Genomic DNA, 23,161 nt, shown 5'->3' with positions numbered 1-23,161 from the left:
ATGAGACAACTATATATGAGGACCATACGCCTTTGTTCCTTATAGAAGTACTTTTAATAACTTCCATATTCATATATTTCAAGAAAATAGTAAAGAACAACTGAATGATATCTTCTCAGACAGGTATTTTATAAAATGTATGCTAACAGTTTTTGCAATAGCATTCCTTATATAAAATTCCTGGTAAGAAATTTATTTTAGGATTTATTAAGAGAAAAAAATTAAAAAACAAACTTTTCTCATTTAAAAAATAATTTGTTTCAACCTCTTTTAATGCACATTATGATATTATATTCACTTTTTTAAGCTAACTCCTAGGAGACTCAATTAAATCTCAGGTACAGTTATAGAATTACATTAACCCTTATATCTAACACATTTGGATCTATTCTTCCTTGGTTTTGACTTTTCATTTTCTTTTTTATTATTCCAGTATATATTTCTTATAACAATTTTTGTCAAATTGTGTTAGAAAGAAATTAAACCCATGGTACTCCCCCCACAACAGAAGGGACATATATTACATAATGCATGAAAGAGAGTTTGGCCATTGTGGGTATAAACTGAGTGAACACAGATTGAATAGATGAAGTCTGTAATCAATACACAAATATTTGTGTCTATGGAGGATTGGATTCCAAGGTATAATGAACTAATTAGAAATTTTAAAATATGAAATAGAAAATTAGATCACTGAGAGAGCTGAGTATATATTGGTAACCAGCAACATGTGTCACACACTAATTTAGAATTACGAAAGAGTGAAATTCAAGAGAATTTCCACTAAGAAGGAATTTTGGACAATTTTTTTTTTGAGATTTTTATCTATTCATTCGTGAGAGACAGAGAGGCAGAGACACAGACAGAGGGAGAAGTAGGCTCCATGCAAGGAGCCTGACGTGATACTCGATCCCAGGACTGCAGGATCATGCCCTGGGCTGAAGGTGGTGCTAAACCGCTGAGCCACCCAGGGATCCCCAATTTTGGCCAATTTTGAAGGGCAGAAAACAGGTTGACAAATCAGATGTGTAGATGTGTGTGCATAGTTGTGTGTGTTCTCATGCATGTTTATATTATTCAAAGATTAGAAAGAAAGTATTTGGAGAAAAAGCAAATAAGTAAAATACAGCATTTCTATTATACCTATTAAGAGTGAAGGATAACAAAAGCCCATTCTTCTACATAAGATTTTGTTTCCCCATTAAGTTTCTGGGTTTTTCCCTCCCAATGAAGATATATGTCAATTGTGTTCTTAGGAAGCATTGGTAAATTATATCTGGACTGGAAAATTATAAAGGTCTGATAGGGAGCCATAACTCTGGCCTCCCTGAATATGGTGACTCTTGTAGTTGGATGTGTTCCTTGTGGGGGCCTCTGGGACTGTTTGTAGAAATCCAGGATAATGTGGGCCAGAAGCTTTAAGCCAATACAGGTCATTGCCTTCTACTTGAACTGTCACCCAGGGTGGTCAAGAAGGCCTAAACTTTGGTCAGATTTCTTTCTGACTATGGGCCTCTGACTTCCCTATTCTTAGAGCATTAACTTTAGAAAACTTGAAAATGTAAATTATTCCTCTACCTCTTTGAGATGTAAATCTTCTATAACCTAGGACCATCTTTCTTCAGGACCTGGGAGTTTCCCTTTGGAATATAATCATGAAAAAAGATAGGACCCCTGACCCCAGCCTCTTTGGGAAGATAGGAGTCTAATTTCATTGAGCTATAGGTAAATATTGAGCTATAGGTATAGGTATAGGTATATATTGAGCTATAAGTATAGGTATAGGTATAGTCAATTTCGTTGAGCTGTTGGCAAACAGAACAAATAACGTGGCCTAATCACATTGACTAACTTCCCAGCTTAAGTCTTCCAATGCTCTCTCACTAGCTCACCCTAGTGCTTAAAAATGTTCTCACCTTTGAAAAAGGAACTCTTGTATACTATTGCTGGAATGTAAATTGGTATAGCCACTATGAAAAACATTATAAAGCTTCCTCAAGAAATTAAAATTAGAAATACCAAATGATCCAATAATTCCACTACTAGGTATTCACCCAAAGAAAATGAAAACACTAATTTGAAAAGATACATGCACGCCGTGTTTATTGTGGCATTACTTATAACACCCGGGATATGGAAGCAACCTAAGTGTCCATCAGTAGATGAATGGATAAAGAAGATATGGAGTATATATGCAATGAAATATTATACAACCATAAAAAGATGAGGTCCTGCCATTTGCAACCAGATGGATGGACCTAGACAGTATTACGCTAAGTGAAATAAGTCAGACAGTAGAAGACAAATACCATATGATTTAGTTCATATGTAGAATCTGCAAAAATGAATAAATAAACAAACAAAAAGCAGAGTCAGACCTATAAACACATGATGGCTGCCAGAAGAGAGGGGATTGGGATGGACAAATTGTGTAAAGGAGAATGGGAGAAACAGGCTTCCAGTTACAGAATGAATAAGTCACAAGAATAAAAGGCACAGAATAAGCAATATAGTCAATGATATTGTAATAGTGTTGTGTGGCCAGAAAAGGTAGGTACAGTTGTGGCATAGCGTAATGTGTGAACTTGTCCAATCACTATGTTGTACACCTGAATCTCATGTAACCTTGTGTGTTAACTATACTTTAAAAAAATTTTTTTTTAATCTTCCTATCTTTTATTTCAGGAGAATTGAATTCATCCTCTCTTCCCTACTGCAAAAGTCTTGAATAAAGCCTTCCATGCTATTTTTAACAAGTGACCAGTGTAATTTTTCTTTTACAGGGATGAGGTGAAGGAGAAAAGAGGACAGCTGCTAGTTCATCATGTGAACTGCTGCAAAGACTATTCCCAAAGAAGAAGCCTGATGCCACTGCTAGCAAGCTGTGGTTTTATCCTCTCACTTCTAGAGCTAACTAAGGACAACCAGGGTCTGGAATATTCCTGTGAGTCTAAATGCTTAGTTGAACATAAGATTCCCCAATGCATATTGCACTTGTGATCTTTTCCTACTATCTTGCTACTATTTTTCATTTTGTTTTTCATCGGAGTTTCCTTTCAACCAAGTAAAACCAGAAAGTGAAATGAAGAGTCCTAATTAACTTGCTTCATAGTTTTTAGTAGCCTAATCTTTTTATGTCATTACTTGATGCTTAATTACTGTTTTTTGGCTCTTGAGAAAACCCATGCCCTTATAATGAAGCTGCTTCCTTGTATTGGGAGTTTTGAAGAACAATTCTGATATTTTAGTTAGCTGCAAACAGAATAGTAGCTTTATTCATATGTAAAGGAGTTAACCAGTATAGTATAATCAAAAAAATAGGATTTATAAGATGATGAATAGAGGAAAATAAAAACCTACAGGTAGCCTAGGACCGGTGAGGTTTGTTTTAGCATTTTGTAGGATCCCTAGGGACGGGAATAAAACCTATTCCTTGGCAGCTAGTGAAGAGGCTACTCTGAATAGCCTGCTCTTGGGCAGACAGCCTGAGGTCATCTCATAAAAAACCAGGAAACCAATTTCAGTTGTTTATAGATTCTTTGAAAAACCTTGAGAGTTCAACTTTGAGTGTATATGGTAAGCTGTCTCTTTGTATTGTCTATTGGGGTGCTTTTGTTTGGTAATTTGCAATTAATTATTAGTAGACTGCACCATTTCCTCGTCAGAATTTCTCAACACATTCACACAGCCTCAGTTGGGCAGGACAATGGCAGACATTACTTCCTGAGGACTGAATGTGTTTTTCAAAACAATTACACAGATTCAATTGATCGAGCCAGAAACGTTGTTCAGGGACCTATAGATAGAACCGAGGAGAACCAAAGAAGGAAAACAGAGACTTTTTGACTCATTTTAATTCTTTTAATGATCCTTTAAATGTAGGTCATTTATTTGAAAGGAAGTATGCTTAGGGCTTGGGGAAATTATTTCAAATATATTCTAACTCTAAAATTAAAGCACATTCGGGCAGATAATGGATTGCTGCAAAATTATTATACACACTTTATCTAAAGAGCTGTCAAGAATTTATAAATGAATACCACATTGTCTGAAGTACTTAGAGAATACAGACAGCTTCCTTGCACTAATGCTAGCTATTGGCTGTTAATGCATAATAATTATGTCTTCACTGATAATTCTTCCAAGAACTTGTTTTCTGTATCTCATTATTGTAATTCTCTTCTTCCTTCACCTTCTCCTGCTTTTAACCTTTCCTTTTTGATTTTTATTATTTATTCTATACAGAGATGAATTTTCTGGAATATGAAAGGATTTAATAGATGATGGGTTTTATAGAGACATGGATGGCACATTTAAATCTAGAAAAATGACATTAGCTTAATTGAGAAAAATAATAAAAAAAAATTTCTGGAAGTATTCCAGACATCTTTGCACATCACAGATAAAGGACTATGGGCTATTGTAGGAGAAATTTGGACTCAAGCTATGGGGAAATAGGGCTCTGGCAGAAATTCAGTTCAATTCAGCAGCATTCCTAAGCTCAGTGCAGACCGTGTGCTTGGGTGCCAGAAGAGTTATAAAGGTGAGGAAGACCCCATGTATGTTTAAGGAATTTATGATCAGACCAAGTTCCTTTCTACTTAGAAGTCCTCTCTTTAACAGCAAGGTTGAGTCCTAGCCATTTTAAATTCCTACAACCTAGCACAGGACCAGTCAATGCCCAGGAAATAGTTACTGAAGTAAAGCACACAAAGTGAGGCACCAGGGTGGCTCAATTGGATAAGCATCTGCCTTTGGCTCAGGTCATGATCCCAGGGTTCTGCAATCAAGTCCCACATCAGGCTCCCTGCTCAGTGAGGAATTTGCTTCTCCCTCTCCCTCTGCCTGCTGCTCCCCCTGCTTGTGTTCTCTCTCTTTCTCTCTCTCTCTCTCAAAATAAATAAATAAAAATCCTTTTTAAAAAAATAAAGCATACAAAGTTGCCTTAAAGGAATAAAAATGTGAATTACCTAACACAATGGTAAGAAAACTGCCATATTAATTAATCTGCCATATTAATTAATTAAGAACTCTTTCTCTGCAGCACTTGTAGATCTTTAAAAATATATCTCACCTCTCCCTGGGGTGCCTGGGTGGTTCACTTAGTTAAGCATCAACTCTTGATTTCAGTTCAGGTCATGATCTCAGGGTTGTGGGATCGAGCACCACATCAGGCTCCACGCTCAGTAGAGAGTCGGCTTGAGATCCTCTCTTGCCCTCACTCTCTCCCTCTGCCCCTTCCACTGCTCTCTCTCTCTCCAATAAATAAATAAATCTTTGGAGGGAAAAAAAGTATATCTCAGCTTTCCCTTTGACTTAACAGAAACCTCGTCTAGATTTAACGGATGAGAAAAGCAAATGAAAGTAAAACAATAACCCTTACTGAGCTACTGAGTTTTTACTCTGTACTGAGTATTCTATAAGATGCTTTGCGTGTTTTATCTGACTTTATTCTCAAATCATTCTGTGAAGATACAGTGAAGCAAATGAAGCCCCTGGTGGTGAATAATTTTAGCACAGTTATATAGCTAGTAAGGGAAAAGACTAGGATAGCAGCTCTGTTTCGTTGAACTCCAGAGCCCACGTTTCTTCCATTGGTTTCCGCGGTTTTGAAGCATGAGCAGATTACCTGCAGCCACTAAATACACGCTTCCAATAAACCAGAAACTTTGACAAGTGCTCTTACTGGAAGGTTAATGCATTCAAAGCTTACTGGGAATTGTCTGCTCATAAAAGGTAAGGTAAACCTTGATTTTCCTAAGTGAGCAATTTGAAACTGATGTTTAAGACATTTTCCTCTCATTTCCAAATCCCATTCGTAGTATATGTTATGACAAAAATATGTGTGAATTTTGACTGTGACTTCCAAATATATGTGAGTTTTATTGCTCTTCTCTTTCTAGGTTTATATACCAGCAAAGAGGGTAGAAATGGAAAGGAGAATGGAAATTGATGTTTTAGGTGCAGTAACACATAGTAGTGGTAGAAGCAGAATTCAAACTCCAGGAGCCGTTTTCTGATCTCAAAGCCAATTTTTTTCCCTATTCTGCCACAAACAGCTCCCCCAGAACTTACTAAGAGATCTGACAATTGTTGAATTGTACTGGCTGCCTCTGCCAAGATCTAGCTGTAAATTTTTGGACAGATCTCTCTAAGTATCAGTTTGTTCATTTTAAAATAGGATTAATGATAATGATTATCTCCTAGGGCTTGAGTATTAAATAATTTAATTTGCTGAGTATCATGCCTAACAAAAAGACAGTCAGCCAATCTTTCCATGACACTGGCAGTGTATGTCAAATTTTATATTTGTCTAAATGAAATTAAATCTTGATTTAACATCCATGTGGCAAGGTTGGCTCTATCTCCAACATCAGTAAAATTTGAGGCGTCACTCCTTCATTATATTGTGATAAAACCCAAGTTTACCCAGTTTAAAAAAGCGGGGGGGGGGGGGCTAAGAGGCATGGTCTTCTGTTTCTGCGGGCCATGATGCTGTGTCTCCCTGTGCTACGTAATGCCCTGACACAGCAGAATATTCTCTACCTCAGCCGTGGGAGTATCATGGGAGCACCCAAGACCAAGGTTCCTAGTTTGAGCCCACGCAGTCACTCCCATCACAGTAACAGTCCCCTTCAGAGTTCCTGCCAGCTCAGGGCTTCTATGGGCCAGAGGGACCCAAGTGTTGGAGGAGGAAGTCATTGAGAGGACATGACTTCAGATTGATCCACAAGCTAGATCCAGACAACCAGGGACTCCTCACTCCCTCCCCTATCAGTGGAATGTACCTTCTACCCACCATCTCCACAATAGGACTCATTTCAAGGATGTAGCCTTGAGAGAGAGAGAGAGCAATGTGCTACTGAGACCATCTGGATGATATACATGACAGAAATCAATTAAGACTTCCATATAAAATTTTAAAATTCTGGCAGGTGGGTATGAAGAGCTCTTCCTCTTGTGTCCACTCAAGACAAGCCTTTTATAGACGTTCCCTTGCTTATTTTTTTGAAGATTTATTTATTTATTTTAAAGAGATAGTGAGTACACAAGCAGGGAGAAGTTTAGAGGGAGAAGGAGAGAGAGAACCTCAAGCTGACTCCCCACTGAGCGCGGAGCCCAACTTGGAGCTCAATCCCAGGACCCTGAGATCATGACCTGAGCCAAAATCAAGAGTCAGATGCTCAACCTCCTGAGACACCCAGGCATCCCCATTCCCTTGCTTATTAAAACTGCCACCTATAAACTGTAGAGATCTGACTCTTTCTTCAATGTCTCTTTGCTCCCTATATGCATCAGCCATTTCAGATTTCACCCAGGAAAGTCGAATTTTCAAACCAACACCAAGCCATCATCTTTCTACCTCCTGGTGGGAGGGTTACCACAATCTGGGCTGAAGCCTTGATCCTCCTCAGTTGGAGAATGCACACCTCTATACCCTCCTCTCTCAAACAAAATTAGCTCCTTTTAATTGCCTAGCCTTTGTAAAAGGGACTCTGTACAGGATTGCTTAACATGGATTTTCCTCTCCAGACTTAAAACTCTGACAGATTATTAAACTGCCCTTTCCCATCTTCTAGTCACTTCTTTGCACTTACCTCATGATGAACTAATAAAGCTAGTCAACAAACTATATTTTGAATACAGCACTGTTATACATACTTCTTCCTCATAATATACATATTTTTCTATATGTTGCTTTTCAGTCATTTAACATTTTGTCTTGGAGATCTTTCAATGAAAGTCCAATTTGAGAGTAATCTGTATACTACAGGAAACAGAGTAGGAAAAACAAAACAAAACCTGTTTTTGTGGAGGGCTGAAATATTTGAGGCTGTTTGTAACACAATATTACCTAGTAAAAGCTGACTGATATGCATATTTCTACTTGTATTTTACTAACACTATCAAGGAGTAATCATTGTCAGTTATATTTCCCTTAAAACATATAAGAGAATTAATAATACGTTTTACTGTTTTACTTGTTCAACACTGTTATTTATATGCCACTTTTTCATTATTAATTCTCTCTCTCTCTCTCTCTCTCGCTCTCTCTCTCTCTTTTCTGCTGAAATACATTGTAAAATAATATCTTCAGAGGAAGTCCCTGGGTAGTAAACTGAATTCTTTAGTTGTCTCAAGTTGTTGAGATTTTGCCCTCACAAACATAATAGTTTATTTGTTCAGAGGTGTCTAGGTTCAGAGTTACTGGTCCTCAGGACTTTTGAGCTATTACTTCTTTGTCTTCTTGGATTTGGCATTGTCAGTGGGAAATCTGATGTGTCTTGTTTTCAAGTATTCCTTATTCTAGTATTTTGATTGGGTGTTTATTTGGATTTCTTTTCTTTAGATTTCAATATTCTCCTGAGGATTTTATGTGTGCTAAGTTCTTATATGTTTGGTAACATAAGTTAGTTGCTGTTATACTTAAAGGATAACTTGGCCATTTTAAATGATTAGGTGATACTATTTTCTTATAATCTTGTAGATATGTCTTTCTTGACTCTTAACTTGAAGAGTAGCTACAGGGAAGACTAAAGCAACCTGACTTTTCCCTGTATACATCACTTCCTTTTGTATTTGGTTGACCCTGTATTTCTTTCTTTAGGTAAATTCTTTCTTTAGCTAAGTTCAAAAACATGTTACATCTCAGTGTCTATCATTCTTTAAACAAATTTTCCTAAGGCATCTGGGAGGTAGAGTGTTCTTTAGATATGCAGATTAAAACCTCTATAATTTTAAATTTAAAAATGTCTTTTTGATGTTTGCATGGTTTTCACTTCCATTCTTTATAAATTCTGCTACAGTAGGGCCACTTGCGTGCCTCAGTCAGTTAAGCATCTAATTTTTTATTTTGCTTGGTTCATGAATCCAGGGTCATGAGATTGAGCTCTGCATGGGGCTCCACCCTGCTGAGCATGGAGGCTGCTGGAGATTCTCTCTCTCCCTGCCCCTCCCCTCCTGCTCATGCTCTAAATAAATGCATACATACATACATAAAATTCTGTTTCATGAGCCCTAGGTATTTATGTGATTGGTCTTCAGTCTTCAGTCTACCACTTGCTTCATAATTATTTCTATATATTTATTCTTTTCTTTTATTCCTTATTTATAATTTCACCTGTCCTCTCAACATGTACCTGAATGTGATTTTAAGTCATCTTTATCCTATTTTTGTTTTTTTAATATATATTTTTAAACTTTTTTTCCATATTATTCTAGCACTCAACCGGCTCATTTTATCTTCTGCCATCTTAGCAATTTATTAGCCTTTCCTGTGAGCTTTTCTTTTATGGACAGGTAATGTCACCTGAATTTATTTGAGGCCATGAGGGTTATTTGTCTGAGTTCCTAATCTGTTGGGCATTTGCTCTTGCAATGTATTTTCTTTGTCTGTCTGCTTTTTATTTCCCTATCTACTTTTTTTGAAGTGTGTATGCATACTTTAAAATTTTTTGTTCTTCTGCTTTTAATGGATCAAATTATTTGAAGAGTATAGCAGGGGAACTGAGTAGAAATGGAGGTGATATGAATTGGAACACTAGGTTTAGGTTTCTCATTTTAAAAACCATCTTAGGAGCAGCCTGGGTGGCTCAGTGGATTAGCGCTGCCTTCAGCCCAGGGCCTGATCCTGGAGACCTGGGATCAAGTCCCACATTGGGCTCCCTGCATGGAGCCTGCTTCTCCCTCTGCCTCTCTGTCTCTCATGGATAAATAAGTAAAATCTTTTTTTAAAAAAAGTCTTAGAAAATCTGTGATTTCCTTTGTCTTGGTATACCTCTCATCTCAGTTTTCAGTGTCCTAACAGTTTTTATGCATATCCAATCCTTTATGTCACAGCTGTGCTGCTGAGATCAGGTGGTGTGCAATAACTGTGTCTGCTATGCTTTCACTCTATTTTATCCACCCATGAACAGTCCAGGTGATAGACCAGAAAAATAACATGTCAGCGTAGTCATCCATTCTATTCTACTTTCCCTGTGTCCCTGTCAAGTTTATAGCCCCTATTAGCCTTTGTTAGTCCTCTTGTCCTTTCAGATCTCGTTGTTCATTTAGGACAGAATCATTAAGCTTTTAGACAGGTGTTTCCTGTTTACAACTTAAGCCTATGCCTGCCTATTCCTAATGTTCTCCCTTTTTTGGTCTATATTTCCCACTATGGCAAATATACCTCACATTTTGTCATTTAATTGAAAATTAAGATTTTTCTCTTTGCATTCCTCTGGATGTTTTTAGTTGGTTTCGTGGAGTTGAGAGCACAATAAAAAGAGACTTACTCCATCATCTTCAACTGAAAAACCAAAACACCTTTGAGAAGGTTGAATTGATATGATGAAAGCTTTCTCCTTATAGTTTTTGTTGATATGAATTACAGAAATGCTTAAGATACAGAATGAACAGAGCTTGTTGAAACATAGAATATAGAAACCAAAGAAAAGGAAGTTATTAAGTACAGTCATTACATTTTCTTGGTTTGAGACACGAGGAAGATGATGAAAAAGTCTGGATGATCAGACTGCTATGGAAAAGTGTATTAAAGGTTCCATCTTAAATGTATTTGACACTGAGAATCTCTGAGATATCCACGTGGTGATTTCACATAAGCTTTTGCACATGAGTCTGGAGCTCAGGGAAGAGGTTGGATTTAATATGAATTTGAGATGAGTTAGCCTAAATATGGTAATAAGAAACTTGAGAATGGATAAACTTATCTTGGAGGTTTTATAGATAGAGAAGATAGAACTCAAGCTCTGAGACATTCTGATGTTTAGAGATCAGGTATTAGAGAAAAAGAAGGAGGCTGAGGTAGGAAAACAATGTCTCTGAAGGAAAGAGGTGATACAGTTTTAAGGAGAGACGAGTAAACTGTAGGAAACGAGTCTGAATGTTGGAGTAGAATAAATAGAGTTCCCATTGGATTCGGCAACATGAAACTGACCAATAACCCTCACAAAAGCACCTTCAGTACTTTATTGAGTAAGGAGTCAATATTGCAGTGTCTCAAATTAGCAAGTTAGAGGAAATTGAGGAAACAAAGAGAAAGTTGACATTTTTAAGAGGTTTACCTGTGAATAGTTGACTCCTTCATTAAATAGGTAGTGAGATTCAGCATCAAGCCTTTTGTTTAATTTTAATATGATACTACAGCATATTTGTATGCCACTAGAAATAATAAATAAAGGGGAAGAGATTAATTAATTATGTAAAGGAATAGTGGATAATTGACATTGTATGAACCTAAAAAAAAGTAAGAGGGAAGTTGATCTAGAGCCAAAGCGAAGGATCTTTCTGTGAAGATGTAGGGTCATACCTCTTATTGAGACAAAATGAAAAATGAGGAATGGGTGTTTAATGCAGAAAGATTTTTTTAAATTTACTGGTGTTAAGATGAAATTTCTTCATGATGGCTTCTGTTTTCTCTGTAAAATTTGAAGGGAAGTCATCAGATTTGCTAAGGGGCAACCATTTTGTGAAGCTTGAGATAATGAAGGCATTAGAAATACTAATGTACTAAAGTAGAAATACTTTCATTGTAAGAACTCAAAACATCCACCCTGTTATACTTGATATATTTAAAGAATTGTTCTATATTCAAGGATTCTTCTTCCAGAAAATATTTCATGAAACTATAAAACAAAGCTAAATGCCTACTGATATAATACTGTATAAACTAAAGCTTATTAGCATATCCATTTTACAGATTGAAAAACTTGAGCTGTTAAATAATTTGCTCAGTGTGACACAACTGAGAGATAAGACAACTGCAATTCAACCCAAACTGTCTGATCTCAGAGCTTGTGCTGTTAATCACTACAATGTATTGCTTGTACTCATTATAAAATTTGACCACATGCGCACACAATGAAAAGAGTTTTTTTCATTACTGTCCTTACCTCTGTTTCAGAAGTTCTCCTAACACACTCAACAAATTTTTAGATTCTGAATAAAATGAACACTTCATTTCTACATTACCAAAGTCAAGAGTCAGATATAAAACTATAGAGGTCCCTGGGTAGCTCAGTCAGTTAAGCATCTGCCTTCAGCTCTGGTGGTGATCCTGGAGTCCCAGGATTGAATCCCACACTGGGCTCCCTGCTCAGCAGCATAGTCTGATTCTCCCTCTCATTCTGCCTCTTCTTTCTGCCCTTGCTCCTGCTCTCTCACTCTCTCTCTCTCTCTCTGAAATAAATAAATAAATAAAATCTTTAAAAAAGAAAGAAAAGAAAACTATATATTCTAACCTTAGTATTTTCCATAGACATTGAGTTTTTATTTTTAGTATTTAATAAACAAGCAGTGATGAAATAACTAGAAATTTGACAGAACTCTGTATTGTACATTGTGAGTGTGTGAGGAGATGAATAATCTCTCCTCTCAATCTGATGTTAACATTTCCTTTTATGAACATGTTAATTTTTCTACACGGTGGTTTCCTTTCACTTTTCTTTTTTAATAAGTCAAAAATAAGAATGCTGTGATTTGACAGAGTATCTATATAAAGCAAAGAAGAACAAAAAGGTGCTATCTTGGCACTGACTTAATGAATTATATTAAAAAGAACTCTGAAAGATGTTAGAATAATGTGAGTGTGTTATTCATGAATCCTGTTTATTTCTCTTATTTTTCTTTGCTTAAAAGAGCTATCTGCAATTTAGATGCAAAGGTTTCATTTGACATTTCAATTATTAAAGATAATTTAAGAGTGGATGACAGATCTTTAGCTAGAGAGAGGAAAGGCAATAAAAAGAAAGGAACAATTACCAGGGAGGGATAGGAAACTAACAAAAGTTTCTATGATTCCTACATTTTCTAACATATTGGTCATTTATTATAAAATTTTACAAAAGAGGCTTGAATTATTATCCTATTTTGTTAAAGAGAAAAATGTATAATTTGGTTTTGGGTAAAAAGTGTATTAATTATGTATACCACATAAAATGATGTCTCTCCCTTTTTTCTGACTTTGTTCTTGCTAGCCTTGATTCTGGAAATCTTGGTTGTGGAAGGGTTACTACTGTCTTATATTTGGAAAAAATCAAAATATAATAATTAAAATTCAACTGGAAATTAACCATGGAATGAAATTTATCCTGAGATTTCAGTATCTTAATGTATTATCCAGTTAAGATCTTTTGTTGGAAAGAGGAGAGAGTGAAAATTGGGCATACAATTGAAGGAAAGAACTCAAGATCAAGTGTTTAACTGAAAGCTAAAATTCCAAATTTTGTTAATTTTATTTTTCTTCTTGGTAGAGTGGCTCTACCTGAGAGCTATGCTATCCTAGACCATGAGGCCCAATATATATATATATGGGTTAAGAATAAAGAGTCTTACATCCATCCAGATTGGTAAGGCAGAAGTAAAAGTCACTATTTGTTGACATGACACTATATATAGAAAACCTTAAGGACTCTACCAAAAAACTACTAGAACTAATAAATGAATTCAATAAGTCACAGGTTACAAAATCAATGTACAGAAACCCATCACATTTCTATACTCTAATAACAAAACAAGAGGAAGAGAAATTAAGAAAACAATCCCATTTACAACTGCACCAAAAATAAAAGAACATCTAGGAATAAATTTAGCCAAAGAGGTGAAAGACCTGTACTTTGAAGATTGTAAAACAGTGATGAAAGAAATTGAAGAAAAAACAAAGAAATGGAAAGACAATCTATGCTCATGGTTTAAAAAAGCAGATGTTGTTAAAATGTCCATACTCCACAAAGCAATCTACACATTTAATGCAAACCCTATCAAAATACCAACAGAATTTTTCACAGAACTAGAACAAACAATTGTAGTATTTGTATGGAACCACAAAAGACCCCAAGCAGCAAAAACAGTCTTGAGGGGATCCCTGGATGGCTCAGCAGTTTAGCACCTGCCTTCGGCCCAGAGTGTGATCCTGGAGTCCCAGGATTGAGTCCTATGTTGGGCTCCCTGCATGGAGCCTGCTTCTCCCTCTGCCTGTGTCTCTGCTTTTCTCTCTCTCTCTCTCTCTCTCTCTCTCTCTTTCTCATGAATAAATAAAAATATTTTTTTAAAAAGCAGTCTTGAAAAAGAGAAACACAAATGGAGGTATCATAGTTCTAGACTTCAAATTATATTACAAAACTGTAGTAATTAAAACAATATCCTACTGGCACAAAAATAGACACATAGATCAGTGGAATAGATTAGAAAACCCAGAAATAAGCCCACAATTATACAGGCAGTTAATCTTTAACAAAGCAGGAAACAATATCCAATGGGAAAAAGACAGTCTCTTCAACAAATGGTGTTGGAAAAACTCGACAGCTACATGCAAAAAAATGAAACTAGACCCTTTCTTACACCATACCCAAAACTAAACTCAAATGGATCGAGACCCTGAATGTGAGACCTGAAACCATAAAAATCCTAGAAGAGAGCATAGGCAATAATTTCTCTGACATCAGCCATAACAGCATCTTTTTAGATATATCTCCTGAGAAAAGGGAAACAAAAGCAAAAATAAACTATTGAGACTATATCAAAATAAGGAGCTTCAGCATAGCAAAGGAAACAGCCGACATAATTAAAAGACAAACTACTGAATGGGAGAAAATATTTTCAAATGGCATATCCAATAAAGGATTAGTATCCAAAATATATAAAGAAATAAATGATACAACTCAACACATACACACACACACACACACACACACAAAAACAAATAATCCCATGTTAAAAATGGGCAGAAGGCATGAGTTGACATTTTTCCAAGAAGACATACAGATGGGGGCAGCTCATTTGGTTGGGCATCCAGCTCGATTTCAGCTCAATTCATGATCTCAGAGTTGTGGTATTGGGTCCCAAGTAGGGCTCTCTGCTTGGTATGGAGTCTGCTTGTCCCTCTCCCTCTGCTCCTCCCATTGCTCGTGTGTGTACTCTCTCATTCTCTCTCTCTCAAATAAATAAATAAAATCTTTTTAAAAAATACTTAAAAAGAAGACGTAGAAATGGCCAACAGACACATGAAAAGATGTTCACCATCACTCATCATCAGAAAAATGCAAGTCATTTCCACAAGGAAATTTCACATCATACCTGTCAGAATGGCTAAAGTCAAAATAACAAGAAACAACAAATGTTGTTGAGGATGTGTGGAAAAAGGAACCCTCATATACTGTTGGTGGGAATGCAAACTGGTGTAGCCACTATGAAAAACAGTATGGAGATTCCTCAGAAAGTTAAAAATAGAACTACTCTATGTTCTAGTAATGGCACTAATGAGTATCTACCCAAAGAATCAAAAACGCTGATTCAGAGGGACATATGAACCCCTATGATTACAACAGCATTATTTACAATAGCCAAATTATTGAAGCAACCTAAGTGTCCATCCATAAATTAATGGATAAAGAAGATGTGGTTCTATATATACAATGGAATATTATTCGGCCATGAAAAAAGAATGAAATCTTGCTTTTTGCAATAACATGGGTGGATCTCAGAGTAAAATGCTAAGCAAAATAAGCCAGTCAGAGAAAGACAAATACTATATGATTTCATCCATATGTAAAATTTAAGAAACAAAACAAACAAATGAGAAAGAGACAGGGAGAAACCAAGAAACAGACTTCTAACTATAAAAAACAGATGGTTACTAAAGGGGAGGTGGGTGGGAAGGTGGGTGAAATAGTTTGAAGAGGATTAAAAGTACACTTCTCTTGATGAGCACTGAGTGGAAGTGTTGAATAACTGTTTTGTGTACCTAAAACAAATATAACACTATATGTTAACTACACGGGAATTAAATTCTAAAAAAAAGAGTAAAGAGCCCTAGATAATAAGACTATCATACACTTTGTATTTTCTGAAAAAAAAGAGGAAGTCTTGAGCAGAGGTATGCCATATCTGAAGGTGGAACTTCCTGATTCCTTAATAAGGAATTTTTTTCTTTCAATGGAGGTAACCATGTCTTGATTATATAATTTCACTTTGATAATACAGACATTTTTTTAAAGATTTTTATTTATTTGTGAGAGACAAAGAGAGAGAGAGGCAGAGAGAAAGGCAGGCTCCATGCAGGGAGCCTGATGTGGGACCAATCCTGGGACTCCAGGATCATGCCCTGGGCCAAAGGCAGGTGCTTAACCACTGAGCTACCCAGGCGTCCCAATACAGACATTTTTTTAAGACAAACTAAAACTTCCATGATTTATATTTTCAAAAAGCTCTCATGTAGCATTGCTATGTTTCAAGGTGAATTCATTGATTTGTTCTTGTAATTTGGTAAAATAAGAATTGAATTTGCTTTCCAATCACAATTTCAAAAAAAGGAAAAGAGAGGCACCTGGGTTTGTTAGTTGGTAGAGGGACTGACTCTTGATCTGAGGTCTTGATCTCAGGTTGTGAGTTCAAGCCCCATATTGGGTGTGGAGCCGAAAGAAAGAAAGAAAAAGAAGAAAGAGAAAGAAAAGAGAGAAAGAAAGAAAAGAAAGAAAGAAAGAAAGAAAGAAAGAAAGAAAGAAAGAAAGAAAGAAAGAAAGAAGAAAGAAAGAAAGAAGAAAGGAAGGAAGGAAGGAAGACATTCTAAGAACATAGCTAGAACTGTGTACAACTCTTTATTTTATTGTCTGGCCTCGCTAAAAGGTCAAATATGGCAGGCATGTGTGTTTTGCCACAAGCTTAAGGTCATAGAAGCTCCGGAATAAGAGAAATGTTGAGAAAAAATACTGCACATGTCCCCTTAAATGACTGACTATTATAACAATTAGGGGACTAAATTTTTAAGTATTCCACTTTTACCCCTTCCTAATATTCTAGATCTTGAAATGTGAGGCTTAGAGTCATATGCCTCTTTTGAGAGTTGCAATTTTCATCAGGATCCTCACCAGCAGAGGGAAGGAGCCTCCTTCTCACTGGGAATGAATATTGTTTTCCTGAATTAATAATGTATATGTCTAACTGATGATTCTTTAGATTAATAAAAGTTGATGACTCAGAAGATAGGAATGCTTTAAAATGTGACATAGCCTAGAGAAATTAAAAATATTATGTAGAATTCTTGCATACCCTAGGAGCAGGATTGGCTCTTGTATCTAATAGACAAATATTAGGAAAGAAGAAATTTTTTTTTTGGATTCATGTTCTTTAATATTCTAAGATTCTTTTAATTTAAACTATTTCACTTATTTTTCAGAGCAATCCAGTGAATAAAGATGAACTGGCATTAACACAGATAAAGAAATCAATTTTACCCAATTCACTGCTTTGAGGTAAATCACCTTGTCAAGTGGATAGTAAGAATTTGATGGCAGTTCCAGAGCACCAGATGTTTGATATACTTCCTTTAGCCTCAGTTCATATACTTTCTTGTCTCTGATTTATTGAAGAATAAGATATAAATAGTCTGAAGATCAAACAAACAGGACTGAAAATGAAAAGGCTGGAAGAAAATGATACATTGCTAAATGTGTAAATGACACATCAATGGGAAAACTGTTGATAGAGCAATAACCATCATCCTTGAACTCTTTACTCCACCAGAACAATTTTATGGTTTCTTAGTCCTTCATCATTTTAAATGATTCATAAACCTGTTGAACAGAAGTAAGACCATCTGGCTATTATAAACCTACATAAAAGTATTTTACTCAAAAGAAACCAGATTACATGCCAGACAGGACTATGTGGCAAAAATGCACTATCTACTCATTCCTACAAAGCCATTGAGAGACTTTGTGGAAAAGTATAGTGTAATTTCAGGTACCCTTTAGGGAATAAACAATAAACATATTATCATTAGAGAAGTTTAGCTTCCTGTGAGATAACTTTTTTTAAAATTATTTATCCTCAATATTGCTGTAAGAATTATATTCCTAAAATGTATTATACTATTTTACTACAGTTTTCATTCAGTTGCCCCCAAGAAATAAGTTCAAAAGCTTTTAATTTGACATTCAAGTCTCTTTATGATATGACCACAAGTTATCCCTTCAGCCAAATTGTCCATATTTCTACTCCATATTCTGATCTAAAATTCTATTGTATTTTCTGTTTCCCAATCATGTCAGGTAATTCTGTATCTCCTTATACTGGCTATACTCCTTTTTCACCCTGCAATGCTTTTCCCCTGTTGACTTACAGTGAAAAATGATGGCATTGCTCAAATGAAACCTTCTCTCTTAAACTTTTCTGGATTGCCAGAATGCATTTTTCCTTACTCCCAGCTCTCACAGTACAGTATTTCCATTTGGTGCCCATTTCACTGTCTCTCCCAAATTTTTAAAAGTCACTGTGGGCAGAGTCCATAAGTAATTGATCTTATGTTCCCAAAGCTTGGCAATAACTGGCATTTATTTATTGGTCATTCTGTGCAGGATGCTATTTGCTTGAGATACAAATAAGAAAATAGAGTGTCCCTTGCCTAAGTTAGGTGCTTATTAAATATATCTTGAGTGGCTGAATTACATGGGAGGGATCTTAGTTCTCTTTTGCTGACAATAAGCTTCCATCATCTTAAATAGGGTATGGTTGTAGATAATCTGATAAATAGAATGAAGGAAGTTAATTTTTAATAGCCCATTCGGAAGTTCTTAAGAAGTGAATAAGTGTAGTCGGGATACTTCGGGATAGAATAACCTTGGATCGCTAATTTAGAAATCCCCCATTGCTACTTTATAATTTACTTTAACAACTGAAATAAACTTCTCATTTGACCTGAGTGTTAAAGAACAGAATCTTGAAGCCTTCTCTCCACGAATGGCTGGATTCTGTTAGTCCCATACATAGTATGTAGAAGGATTTACAAATCTTAGCATTTGTAGAATTGTTTTTTTAAATGAAATTATGATCACTATTCACATTATCCTGAAAGTTGAATCTTCCATTCAAAAAGCTGCCTGAAATATATGAGATGATAAATTTGAGTGCTAAATATAATCAGGAAGTTAGTTTGGAAATGTAGCATTAAAAACTTTACTAAAGAATTTAGATTTTTAATTGCAGTAGCCAAAAACGAAAGGTTTTTTAAAGATGTATTAATTTATTTGAGAGAGAGGAAGAGTGCAGAGGGGAGAGTTAGAAGGAGAAGCAGACTCCTGGCTGAGTGCAGATCCTGACGTGAGGCTCAATCACATGACCCATGAGATCATGACCTGAGCCAAAGTCAAGAATCTGGCGCTCACCTAACTGAGCCACCCAGGCACTCCCAAACACTGAAAGTTTTAAGTAGTTGATGACTTAGTGTCCATTATATGCAAGGCCAGTTAATGTACCAGAAGAAATATTAGCTGCACAAGTAATGGAAGATCAGAGACCAGATGTGAATATAATTTTATAGTTGGCAATAGATGAGAACTATAGTGAGAGCTATTTTGGAAATAAAAAAGAGAACACACAGATGTTGGAAACCATTTTGAAAATTAATCAATACAGTCTAGTGATTGATGAGAGACATGGAGAGAGGAATGTAATAAAAATGATAGACCTGAACACCTGGGGAATGGCTTTTATCAAGAACGGGAACATAAGAGGAGAAATAACTAGAGGATAAGAGTTTATCAGGCAGGATGACCTAGATTATACTGTGTTAATGTTAACCTTCAGGTCTCAGGGATTAAAATAGCAAAAGTTTATTTCTTGCTGTTGCTATCTGCCCATTTTGGTCTGGCTGAGATTTCTTCTCCACATCCCCCTCATTTGAGGGACTCACATTATGGCACAAAGAGAACATAGATGGGTCTTAACACCAGCAAGTAAACATTGTAGGCTGAAGAACACTTGTCACTTCCACTCACAACTCATTGACCAGATGAGCCACAACCTCTAGGGGACTAGTTCATTGAGTCTTACAGATGGTCAGAAGGAAAGGAAGATGGGAAAAGGTAGTCAGTGAGAAGCTCATTAGGCATCCTGAGAGACCAACCCAGGATACCATTCAACATGCAAGGATTTTGTTCAGGCAAAGAGCCACAAAAGAAAATGGGAAGAGAGGTTGAGAGAGCCTTCAGGCTCTAATGCAAGCCCTTCCCTAGGTGAGGGAGGACCAAGGAAAGAGAAGTAGAAGGAAATATCCCAACACTTTCAGGGAGTCCTATAGTGAGCTATCAGAGGAATCCTGTGTTTCTGAGGAATAAACTGTTCCAGTATCCTTGTCATGCACAGTCATTGGTTGGGAGCAGCCCAGGGAAAGTGCTGTCTCCATATAAATGCAGCCATGGAATTCAAAGCACAGCAGCTCAAGCCCTTGGCCAACTGAAGGTCTGCAGATGACACATTCTCATAGTAGCCACAATAATCCTAATGGCTCTTTCTGGCGGTGACAGAGTTTGATTTATCCATATTTGATCTGCGATTATGAGACAGGGAATATAGATGAGAGCAGTATAAGGCAGCAGCTTTATTGTGATGATGTCCAGCAGAAAGATGGACAATGGCATTTGCAGCTTAAACAGATACTCTGTGGTACTAATTTGAGAACCATAAGGATAGAGGTAGGGATTGAACTGATGAAAAATGGATTCACAACAGCAACAGGAAATTCCATGTATCCCTGAATATAAACTGAACCTTAATGCAGTAGTGTTCCCTTGCACAGGTTGTTGGTAACATGCCTGGAGGTTGGAGGGACATCTTAGATAGCTGGTCACACATCTGCTTAGACAGAGGTAAACAAGTCTAAGTAGAGAAGTTGAAATTAGACTTGCAGATTCCTAGGAGCCAAAAATACCAGCATAGAAGAATGTATTCAAGGAACTATCAATGAGACTACCAGCAATGGAGACCCTTGCCAAGTACCCAAGCAAAGTCCCCAGAAAGAAAACAACTACTTCAACTCCTATCAGGTAAAGCTATCTTCCCATAATACCAGTCAAGAGGATATTCCCTGGTCATTCCCCCCTTCCTCTCCTGTTTTGAACTTGGTGGATGAGAAACTAATAACCAGGTTGTAAGAGGAGGGGTACAAATCATTAGGTGGAGTAGGGAGAAGAAGCACAGAACTTCCTTCTCTTGCTTCCCTTCTCTACTTGGAGGAGTGAAGACTTAACCATAAACAAAGCTAGAAGCCTTATTATGTTGGTTTGGACATTTCAAATTTCAAATTAAAATCTTCTCATTTAAAGTAACTCCAAGATGGGTGACTGTGTGTCTCAGTTGGTTAAGCATTTGATTTTGGCTCATGTCATTATCTCAGTATCATAAGATCAAACCCCGAACTGGGCACCACACTGGACATGGAGCCAGCTTAAGATTCTCTCTCTGCCTCTGCCTCTCCCTACCCCAAAATACATTAATTAAAGTAACTGCCATTACTTTTCTAGTACTTAGAAGTGACCACCTGGGATCAGCCTGAGTTTTTATATAAGGACACGGTAAGGTCTAACCCCACAGAATAAATTTTATGCTAACATTGGGATATTGAGAGCTACCTATTTTATAAATCCATTACATGAAAAGGCATCATAGGAGAGCCTGAGTATCTCAGGTGTCTGAGTGTCAGACTCTCAAATTTGGCTCGGGTCATGATCTGGGGTTGTGAGATCCAGCCCCACATCAGGCTCACACACTGGATGTGGAGCCTGCTTAAGATGTTCTCTCTCTCCCCTCATGTGCCCCACATGAAAAAGAATCATAAATAAAATCTGATGATTGTGGCAGCTATGACTGCAGTTGTCTAAAGTTTCCAAGGAGGCAAGGTGTCTCAAATCCTTATTTCCATATAAGGAAACAGTATGCATAAGTGAATTTTCTTTCCAAATTAGATAGTTAAATATTGCCATATGTAATTGTTTGTTTGTTTCAAGTAGGATCCACCCCCAGCTTGGAGCCCAATGCAAGCCCAAACCCACAACCCCTCCACATGTAATTGTTTTAATGGGAGATTTTTCTCAATTGAATTTAAGTTTATACATTGTAAACTCTGGGCCTTTGCCTGTATCCTAATGAATTTGAATTTGAAGCTAAGATCTCTATCTACCTTCCTTTCTTCAGAAGCCACTAAGTTTGTTACACAGTATTTGGCTAAAAAGAATAACCAGATACTGAGGACACAATTGTGCATGGGATGACTTATTAATCACTAGGGAATGTCTTTTTTTTTTAATTAGTAGCTGTTTTGTTCTTGCTGGACATCCTTTGAGTTTTATTAGCTCACTGTACTCTGCAAAAAGTCAGCCACACTAAAAGATTGTTGTAACCTGATCCAAGAGCTAGGGCACTGAGAGAATAACTCATACCAAAAGATGACTACAGGTGTTAGCTGTTGAAGGAGCTTCTGATTCTATCCAATAACTCTTCTGGCAATTGAGCAGTATAAGAATTTGAGTAGGAGTTTAGTTTTTTTTTGGGGGGGGGCGTGGGGGGGGGAAGGTTAATCCATAGTGACCTCTTGAATACTAGCATAAGAATTTAGAGCTTCAATTTACTTGGGATTTTAATCATTAAATTCTCACGTCTTCCAGGAAGGGGATTATGTTTAAATTTGAGACATCGCAATTCATTATACTATTATTAGATTATCTTTATGATGGCTTTTGATCTTATTGCCAAACACCTACTAAGCTATGTGAGACAATAAGACTGGAAATAGTTTAGGATAAGAGGTAGGTAGACTAGAGAGTAAATTTTCAGCCTTATATCCTGGGTAGCTTTGGGGTGGTTCTAGCACATTATAGTGTCTTTTGGGACCAAGATTTGTAGTGTTCAACAGTGGTCCAAGGAGGATGAACAAATGGTCAAAAGTGAAAAGTGAAAGTAGACAATGTAACAGACTGCAAGTCTCCTCCCTTTAGGGAGGTTTCCACCCCTGGTCATGGATAAGTTCATTGGTTAAGCATAAGAAAGAGGTAAAGATGAATGAGAAGATGAAGAGTATTCTGAAGAAACTCTTATTCCCTACTCCTGGTATCTTTCTCCATAGAAGGGCAGCCTTCCTCTCTTTGCCCCTTGCTTCTTTTTTTTTTTTTTTAAGTAGACTCCATGCCTAGCATGAAGCCCATTGTGGGGCTTGAATTCACAACCCCAAGATCAAGACCTGAGCTGAGATCAAGAGTCAGATGCTTAACCAACTGAGCCATCCAGGTGCCCCCCTCCCCTGCTCCTCTTAATGAGAGAAGAATGGACTACCCTCACTGGTGAGTTTGGGATAAGAAACAAGACATGCTTAGCCTCCTTCTTTCCTCCTTGA

This window comes from Vulpes vulpes, chromosome 12 (genome assembly GCF_048418805.1).
Source record: "Vulpes vulpes isolate BD-2025 chromosome 12, VulVul3, whole genome shotgun sequence".
Lineage (NCBI taxonomy): Eukaryota > Metazoa > Chordata > Mammalia > Carnivora > Canidae > Vulpes > Vulpes vulpes.
Note: the sequence above shows the minus strand (reverse complement) of the source record.